Source organism: Thermobia domestica, chromosome 1 (genome assembly GCF_964235325.1).
Source record: "Thermobia domestica chromosome 1, izTheDome1.hap1.1, whole genome shotgun sequence".
Lineage (NCBI taxonomy): Eukaryota > Metazoa > Arthropoda > Insecta > Zygentoma > Lepismatidae > Thermobia > Thermobia domestica.
Window position 1 is genome coordinate 211,465,947 of NC_137454.1, and position 10,676 is coordinate 211,476,622.

Genomic DNA, 10,676 nt, shown 5'->3' on the forward strand with positions numbered 1-10,676 from the left:
AATATGTGATATGAACAACAAATGCACCCTTAGGTCTACTTGGCATGTTTTCAATATACGTGAAGCATGAAAGAATTGCATTAAATCTGACTTAGTTGCATAAATAAAATCCATGCTCTATTATTATTATTATTATTATTATTATTATTATTATTATTATTATTATTATTATTATTATTATTATTATTATTATTATTATAAGTCTTACCTGTTAATTGAAAAACTCTATTATATTAGTCCAATATCGGTAACAGCTAAAAATAATGGAAATTAGAGTTTAATATTTCGTTGTTCAAAATGGCTGTAAAATATAATAATTGTTCCGAAATACAACACTATTCTGTTTACATCTATAAAATCAATACGTAACCAGTACAAATAATTCTCTAATAGATCACATGGACTTAATTCAGCTCAGATATATGTATTTACGTATAATGCCACTGAATGTGAAATCACAGTAAATGTGAACATTAGTATTTTAAGGTGCAATTCTTTGACTATAATTGGTGATTGAAACCATCAAAGCGAACATTTCTAGCATATGAAGAATATAGTTATTTAACTATTAAAACCATAATTTATATCAATATATCTGCAACATATGATTCAAAGAAGAAGTCCAAGGTCTGCCACACACAAACATACTATGAAAACAAATGTGACAGAATCAGAAAAAAAAAGACATTGACTTATTTTCAAATAAAAGAAAAGAATAATTTAAATGATACATGGGGAAAATGTTGCTTATATGTAAATCATGTTATATGTTGTTAATTACATGTGTATATTTTATTGTAATACTTTTTAAACAAATAAAAATCTTTAAATTATCATATGCTGAGGGAATTTATTTCTTTCATATTTCTTTATACTTTTAACCCATTAACTTCTTGATCGACCTGGCAGTTGTATCTCTAAATTAGAAAAATACTTCGAGATACCTGAAAGAGGTTAACTTCAATATATAGGTAGAGATTTAAGTTTGTATTTGTAAGTGATCGTTTAGATTCTGAAATATTTCACACTTTTTCCATACTTCGACCGAGTATTCTGAGATACTAGTACTTTCAATGCCATGCAAGTTTGTGATTGATTCACGCTAGCTTTGGGTCGTGTTATACATAAAACTCCCAAGTCCCTTTACTTGGAAAGACACCAAACACTGCGATGTACACATAAAACATGTGGTTGACCTCCGAGGGAAAAAAACTTCAACTGTCTTGTTATTTTTTGCTTTTAATGTTTTTATTATTGCATACGAAAAAATCATTTCTTGTTACCTAATAAAGCCATTGTCTCAAAGGAATAGTTACACATATGTCTAGTATCTGTCAATGTATTAAATGTAGATTGTTCCCAGCTTTCCAATCTTTTATTGTTAACAGTTTCAAATGTAAAAGTTTGCATCTGAATTCTTTTAATAAACAAATACATCAGCAAGAACAGTTGTAAAAGCCATCAGTAAATGTTGAGTTTTTAAGAAAGTCTTAAACGTTCACTTGTCCTTCAGTAGCATAATATCCTTCTTAAAGGGTGTCATTTAAACTCGTTTATGTGTTTGGTCAATGCTCTTTCAAAGTTTCCTTCTACACCAATATACTGAACCGTGTTAAATAATAGAAACTTGCAAATTTCATGGAAGTGTAAACACTAATGGCTTAACAAACATGCTGCAAAACCTGTAGATGCTGTCTAGTAGTAAATCATTTTAGCTAATGCATACTAAATCATTCATAAAATTTCGAAGTATGAATTGTCATTACATTTTCTCCCTTATAGAAATCAAATATTAGTAAAAGAAAAGGACTTATAATAAAATGAAAATGAAATAAAATTTCAAGTTTAACGCACTCTACAATTATACCAGGCAGGTATAAGGAGCCGAATGACTAAAATGAAAGCAAATGATTATGAAAGGAATGGTGGAATGATCATGTGAGAAAAAAACTTCAGAACTTTAAGAAAATCCACTGACACGTGGTCATCTACCTATAATTTACTTGGAATGCGATCAAACCACGTACCCTTGCCCAATAAGTAATTAATGTACCACGGGCACACCGTCTGTGGACTTTTGGATTTTAAGTAGAAGAATGTTAAATTTCGAAAACCTGTTTATTGAAGTGTAACAACTCAAAACAATAAGCAAAAGTGAGTTGGTATTATAGTGTGGCTCAGAACTACCATGGGGCGCAAAATCTACATTTTTAACTATTTTGAAAATGTGACTTTACCGAGTTTTAAATAAGATTATAGATACAGAGTTTTATCAACTTAATTGAAACATCGAAAACAAAGTTCGATTTATGGCATGGAACCAGCTTTCGCACACAGACCAGCGTATTGTGTGAAGTAAATGAAGTCATAGAGCTCGTCAATGGTAGCAAGTGGAATATTACACCACTCTGCATACAGTGTATCACTCATTTCTGTGAGTGATGAAGGAGTCGGAAATCTGCGTCAGATTCGTGTCTTCAAAACGGACAACAGATGTTTAATTATGTCCTGGTCAGGGGATTGGGCAGGTCAGAAGTAGTATTCAACATAATTATAGGCAGTGACATGACCGGTAAGCATCAGCACAGGACCCTATGAAAACAAGGATATTTTGGCACATAATGCCTAAGCGTTTCCGCCACGTTTCACAATTGTTCGGAGACACTCCGGATCATACGCTTCTCTAATTGTCTTACATACATAAATAAAGTTCATGGTTTGAAATAAGGTAAACGATAACTCATCCATCCATATCACACGTTTGCGTTCATAATCTGTCCAAGTTGCATATTGACAGCAAGATTAGCGTCCTGCTAAAGCATTATGATTCCTTATCAATGGTTCCCCTTGTGCAATTCGACACCGTATGTCTATGTTATGTAATTTTCAGTCGATTGTCGATAGAGGTTATAGAATGTGCTGCTTGAGCTCCTCCGTCAGATGCACTGCAGTTGATCGATGTATCTGAGTGATAATTCACTTCATTTTTTGGCCAAATACGTCACTGATTTTTTCTTCTGACTATTATTTTTCTTCGTTGATGTAGTTTTGTTAAGACATTTGTAGGACATTTTCAACTTGGATACAATCCCTGGCGACAAACCCAACACACTTCCCAGTTTGATCACGTTCGTACTATATAACTGAACGCTAATAATTTACCCTCTTTGGAAATCCGAGAGATCGCCCAGTTTACGCTATCATAACCAGATCAGTTCACCGCACACTGCTGTTCTAGTGCTTCTCTCGTAGTACGGAATTTGGCATAACACATCACCAATAACATGCCGATGCTGCGGTCGTCGCATGGCAGTCGCGAACCCAACTCCAAATGTTTCCATTAAATTGATAAGACTCTGTATGTCCGTCAGTATGCCATGTCAGTATACGCAAAGGTCGCCGCGTATATTGAAATAAGGACTAACATAATACTTTCGGTATTAGACAGGATTTTTTTTGTATTAGATAGAAAACAATTGGAACGCATATCGTAAAATGCCCTACTTTTCTAACTCTTGAGGATAGGAGTAACGTGATGACGGTAACATTTTCAACTTTCTTATCTCATTCGTATCATAGAACAGTGCTAAGTTACATTTGTTGAAATCGTCTGGGTCTAATAGTGTTGCCATATCACGTAAAATGTATATCCATTTTTTTTAATCATAGAACCTCATTATTACGATCATGAGATATATGGCATTTGTGAAAAAAGTTGCTCTTCTTTCTGCTCAATACGTTCTCACCTAGATTATTATTTAGTGTTCAGATTTGTCCAAAACCAAATCACCAGGTATCTCCTATTCGTTTCTTTGTACGTCTGAAACCTTTACGTGTTTCTTCTTATACGGTGGATTAATATCTCCCCTTTTTGCTCACTATGGTTCATATTTAGAAAAATATCGACGTAGACAGGACTAACGATAGGTTGTAGTTCCATTGCGTGTGATCCAAAAGACGGATTGCGGGAGTTTTCTGACATCTTGAGTTGAGTTGAGTTGATTTTAGTTTATCGTCCCTTTCAGCAGCAAGGCTATATGAGACGTGGACCTACTGATTAACGTAGAATCTGAACCACATGAGTTCCCACCGGTAATCGAACCGTACAAGTTACTAAAACTGGAATAATTATATAGGGAAGTGCTCTATTTAGTTTCGTTTGTAGTTCCTGGGGTATAAAAGAGGGAATGTATCATTGTTTGAATCTGGTTATTTACTGGGTTTACAGATTATTATGAAGGATTATTTTTTAAAAAAATTGGTCGTTCAACCACTACACTAATTCGCCTTTAAAATTGTTGGATTACAAGAACCGTGCTCTGTTTAGGATATTACATTTTGCGGTGTTTGATCGTACGAGCATCCAGTTTAATTAACTCTTGGTTATCAATATTCACAGCCACATTATCACTTGAAGCTTTAAATGTGCAGTAGAGACACATGTGATTGCAAACACACAAGATAAAAATTTGGTTATGGTATCTTGATTTTATCTTTTAAAATCCTATATTATTATGAATGATAATATGTCTTTGTCAAACTGTTGGTTCATTTGTTCCTGTACTTGCTTTGGGAGGAACTCTTAAGCCTCATTTCCAGTTTTCATGCCTAACGACTGAATAAAAATAAATATTGATAGTTGTTGCGGATCTGTTTCCCCACCTTTCAATTTATACAATATTTTAAAATTATTGATCAAAAGACTACAATTAGGAATATACATAAAATACATTTGGAGTATGTATACACTCGATTATACATTGGAATATAGTTTTAAATTTATTTTTTAGAAATATATAATCATGATAATATATATGTATAAGATTAAGTAATGAAAATTGAGATCGCAAACTTTGAAGTCTTCCCCGTTCGTTCTGAGGCTTACAATATAAATCAATGTAAGATAAAATCTCTGTTAAAGTGATCAAAGTTAATCTCTGTTATTGAACAATTTAATGTGATCATGTAATAACTGAAGCACTTAGAGGATAAAGGTGTTATGTTACAATTTTCGAAACGATGGATTCTGGAGGCTCATGCACATGTTGCATGTTAGTCATGTTCCATAACACATCATTTAGTAAGTCCTTGTCCCAGTGAAGAGATTTAGAAACGTTGAAGGCTGTATGTTGACAGAGAAAGTTGTGAGAGTTATTTTTTTCTAAACAAACAATTTGTTACATAACATCTTTATCCTCTAAGCACTTCAGTTATGAAGCGCTCTGCAGTCCTCCAGGCAAGATCTCTGGCTGGAGGAAACAATTTGTATATTACACGAAGGAACTCAAGTATTTTTCCAACATTCAGAACATTGCTCTCCATGAACCTAGTGCAACGAATATTGACTGTGTCACTAACCTCTATCTGATCATGTTCTTTGTAAAAGTTCAATGTTCTATCTCTAAATATTTCCAAGAGAGGGGATTCATGAAAACCTTCAAAATCCTCAAAGTTTGACACCCACTCATCAAAACCTATGTGATTCCCCTGTAGACATGGAAACATGAAACTGGGTACAATTGTAGGACTTATGGTGTAACTAAAGGAACATAACTTAATGTATATACATATTGGAAATTTCTCCTTTCAAAGGTAGAAACTACAAAGTAAGTCCAAGATTGCATCAGTTGATTTCTTAAACATGAAACTTTTGCTGTTCATGAATATAATTCAATGAAAACTGGCTACTTTACTAACATGGACTAGGCCACGTAATTTGTAAAATTTCAATGGTTTGTCTCCAATCATTAACGAGAAGGAGGGTCATGAAATCCTTAAAAGGCTAAAATTTTGGAACTCACTTATCATCAAAGCCTATGGGACATTTCCAGTAGAAGTAGAAATTTGACATTTGGTACAGTCAGCGACAAAAGTTCTTTCCGTTTGATTAATTAAGTTTCACAAATAACTTCAGAATGGAATGACAATTTCAGTGCAATTTTCATTAAATGGAAAAGAATGTAATTTTCTATACGTTCCAACATTTAAACTCGGTTAAACTGTGTACGTTCCACCGTTATTTCCAAAATATTTTTTACCAAATGGAAAAATCTTTTGCGCTAACTGTACAAGTATATGATTTATCGTACAAGTAAAGGAAAGATATCGAAAACTGGAAATCTTTCCTTTCAATCTGGAAATTATGTCACCTCATTCAAAACTTGTAGACATAGAAATATAAAATTTTTTCACAAATGTTGGATTTGTGACACAAGTACCAGAAAATGTCAGAAAACTGGGAAACCCCCACAGAGAAGAAAATTAATGGGCAAGGAAAAAATATCTTACTTGATGGAAAACCTATGGTACTTCTTATAAACAGGAGAACTTAAAATTTGGCAAAACGTAGAATCTGTAATGCAAGCAAAGGAAAAGAATCGAAAACTATAAATTCCCCATTCCAAGAAGGAAATATAGAGGCAGAGTAAAATTACAGATAGTTACGTCATTTGATTTAAATCTATAAGCCAGACAAAAACTTGGAGTTTGGCAAAATATAGGACTTGTAATACAAGTAAAGGAAAAGAACCGTATTCCCTCTTCAAGAAGGAAAATTTGAGGATAAAGCCTAAATATACATAATTTCTCCATTTGATTCAATTTCCAGTAAACCTGGGAACTTAAACTTTGGTACAAAAATAGGATTGTCGACACAAATAAAGTAAACATTCTAAAACTGGAAATTTTCCTCTTAAGGAGGGAAATTAGGGGGTAAGACTCAGATTTTACATAGTAATGCCATTTGTTTCAAAACCTATACGATACTTTATATAGGCAATGGAACTTATAATCTGGGAAAAAAATGGATGGGTAATTATAATACAAAGGAAGGGAAAAAATCCGAAAATTGAAAATTTCCATTTCCAAGAAGGAATATTAGCAGGGGGAGGGGGACAGGGGAAAATTACATATTTTTATGCACTTTGATACACATAAACTATACCGTATGTGCAGTAAGTGTGGAAATTTGAAGTTGTCACTAATCTAGGATTGGTTACGGAAATAAACAGAAAAAATCCGAAAACTGAAAGTTTCTTCATTTAAGGGGAGGAGTACTAGGGAAAAAGGTGAAAATTAAATTATAGTTTCAGTAGTTGACTCAAAACATAAAGTATTTCCTACATACATGGAAACTTAACATTTGGACCAAATGTAAGATTTCTGACACAAATGAAGGGAAAAGTACGAAAATTTTAACATTAATTCAGGAAGCACGCGGAAAATTATAAGTAATGTTATCACTTGATTTAATACTTATATTGTACTTCCAGTATCCATGTAAACTTGAAGTTCGATGCAAAAGTGGAATTGGGTGATGCCAATAAAGGAAGATTCCCAAAACTTAAAATTTACCCTCCAAAGATGAAAATTAGAGGATAATTGCAAAATTACATATAGTTACTTTACTGGATTGAAAACTTATAGGATACTTCATATGGAAAACCTGAAATTAGGTCTAAATGTAAATATTTGGTATATGGAGAAGAAAAAATCCGAAAACAATTTCCTGTCTCTACGAAGGAAAATTAGAGGACATGCAATAGCGATTCCTTTGTGTCATCGCATTTACTTGCGGTAAACACACAGAAAGAAAACATAATTTATAATAGATTCTCAAAATACAACTGTAAACGATTCTTGTTGTTTTCACGTTGTCCTCTGTGTTTTGGTTCAACCAGAAAGCACCTGAAACTTCTAGAGGATAAAAGAATCATTCACTAATGTTGCGACAACAGAGTGAGGAAATTTGTTCTACGTATCAACATACGAGGCGCGGAAGAAAGTTGAGAAAATACAACACGACCCATAAGCAAGTTGACCACTAAGTATCTGAAATTCTAAAAGCTTTCAGTTGCTTGGAAAATATTTGGGGCCACATTTCGTTACGGTTTGCGTCAACGTAACATCGTTAAATCTGTTGCTTCCATCAACACAAAGTTAATTATATTTAATATATTTTATAACATTCAGTACTTAAATTATCAAGTATATGTATTCAAAAATGTAAAGAAAAGAATATAATACTTAAATTGCAAACTTTTATGTTTTCCATTTCCGTTCTTGGATATTATCCTCTAGAATGGAGCAGATGAAGTACAATGGAACAAAATGAAACAAATGATTAGTTTGTATTTACGTCTTACATCAGCAACGAAGATATATAAGTAGAGATGCAAGGGCTCGGAAAAAAACTCGGTTTTTTCTGCTTCGCTTTTTTGCTTGGGACATTTTGGGCTTTTTTGAAAATTTTGCTTTAAACTGATAAAATAGACTTTATTTCGCTTCTCTACGACAAAAAACTCATTTAATTAGTGGTTGATGAAGATAATATGAAACCTCGAAAACAAACCATGAATTTCAAAAAAGTTTTTAAAATTCTTAACATATTTACATTACGAATTCCAAAGGATTAACCAGTATATGTAATAATACTTTAACCTCTTATATACAATAAGTACTTTAAAAATGATACACAAATAACTAGCAAAATTGTATGTAGTATTTTTACTTCAAAATATCACAAACCCTCTTTTTGATGCAAAATAAAGAAAAACATGAGGGAAATCTGCACAACAAAAGCTTCGTTTCGGGTGGTTCTGTACATTCTTGAAATGTTTCAGTTTTAACTTTCATATGCATTGTATGAATATTTCGAACAAATTTTTTACAGATTGATCACATAGGTAATAATATGTTACCACCTATCAGGTGCTTCGGATCTGCAAAATCGGTAAAGCACCAAATTATGAAATGCACTGACTGTTCCTTAAGCTTATAAAGAATCGGAAAAGTATCGAATTTTCTGTTCATGGATGATATACGTAATAGACGGTATGGTTTCCTAGGCTGCTACCATCACGGTTTACCCAATCCTGAAGGTTTCTGAATTTTTAACAAGGAATCAATCACTGTTCCAATTAGCAAGAAAGACGACAAAATTGATTGTAATAATCATCGAAACATTTCTTTTAACATTCTATTAATAAGATTGACCCCATACGCAAATGAAATTATTGGAGAATATCAGTGTGGATTTAGTCGAAATCGACCAGATATTTACCATTCGACAAATCCTCGAAAAGAAATTGGAATATATTACCCAGTACATCAACTGTTTATTGATTTTAGAAAGGCTTACAACTCGGTTGGGAGGGGAACATTGTACAACTTTCTTACAGAATTTGGAATACCAAAAAAGCTAGATTTATTAAGTGTTTAAATGAATCCCAGAGTAAAGTCCGAGTAGAAAAAGGCAAGCTTCCACGTGGAGATTGGCCTGAAACAAGGATATGCGTTATCGCCGTTATTATTCAGCTTTGTTCCGGAGTACGCTATAAGAAAAATCAAAGATAGGAACCAAGGCCTAGAGCTGAATGGTATTGACCAGGTTATGGTGTATGCTGATGATGTAAATCTGGTAGGAGAATAATCGAAAGAAATTAAGGGGCCTTATTAAACGCTTGCAGGAACATGAGTAAATGCAGAGAAATATAAATACAAGGAAATTCAAAGGATCGTAATACGGCAAATTATGAATGCGTTAAAATATCAATTAATACTTTCAACACAGTGGATACTTTCAAATATCTTGGATCAGTATTACCAGACCAAAATCATACCCACAAAGAAATTAAATATCGACTGAAATCAGGAAATTCTTGTTACTATTCAGTTCAAAATATTTTGTCTTCGCGAATTCTGTCAAGGAATTTAAAGCTTAAATGTATAAAATGATAATCATGCCTGTTATGCTTTATGGTTGTGAAACATGGTCGCTTACGCTGTGGGAAGAACATAGACTGAAATTATTTGAGAATAAAATTCTGAGACGAATATTTGGACCCAAGAGGAACGGGAATGGAGAATGGCGGAAACTTCATAAGAAGGAACTACATAGTTTATACCGTTTACCAAACATCGTTAGGGTCATCAAGTCTAGGACGCTCCGGTGGGCAGGTCATGTAGCCAGAATGGAAGAAAGTAGGAACGCTTTCAAAGTCTTAACTGGAAATCCAATCGAGAAACGTCCATTAGGAAAACCTAGGCCGTGATGGGAGGACATTACTAAGATGGATCTAGCAGAAATAGGAATACAGAGTAGAAACTGGACTGAATTGGATAAGGACAGAAGTCAATGGAAAGCTTTTGTGGCCATAGAGAAAGAGAGAGAGAGAGAGAATACATTTAAGTTAAGCACGAGTGCACAACAAACATGAATGAGTGGTTAGCTTTTGCGCTTCTATCGTGAAATCCGGGATTCAACCCCGCATTCATTGGCGGATTAAACCAAAAGTCTTAGGGGGGGATCTTTATTGTAAAGAGGGATGTTCCCCGAAATTCCCCCCCTCCAAAAAAAGAAAGGTAAAACGGATTCAGGAAAAAGAGTGAAAGATATAATTGCTACGGAATTTTCACCACAATGCCCCCTCCCCAAAAAAGATATTCCGCCTTATGCAGAGTCATTTTGACGTTATGATTAGCGTCATACTAAAAGTCTTACTACTGCAGGGAACATATGTTAGTCGAACTCTTTAGTATGGCACTACTCACACGTCAGAACGATTCAGTATAAGGCCCATTCTGTCTACAGGCCTGGTCGTGGTTATGCTTTACTAAATATTTCGCTAGAAAAAATATCAGGTTAAACATATTTTAGAACGCTCATAATGTTTCTG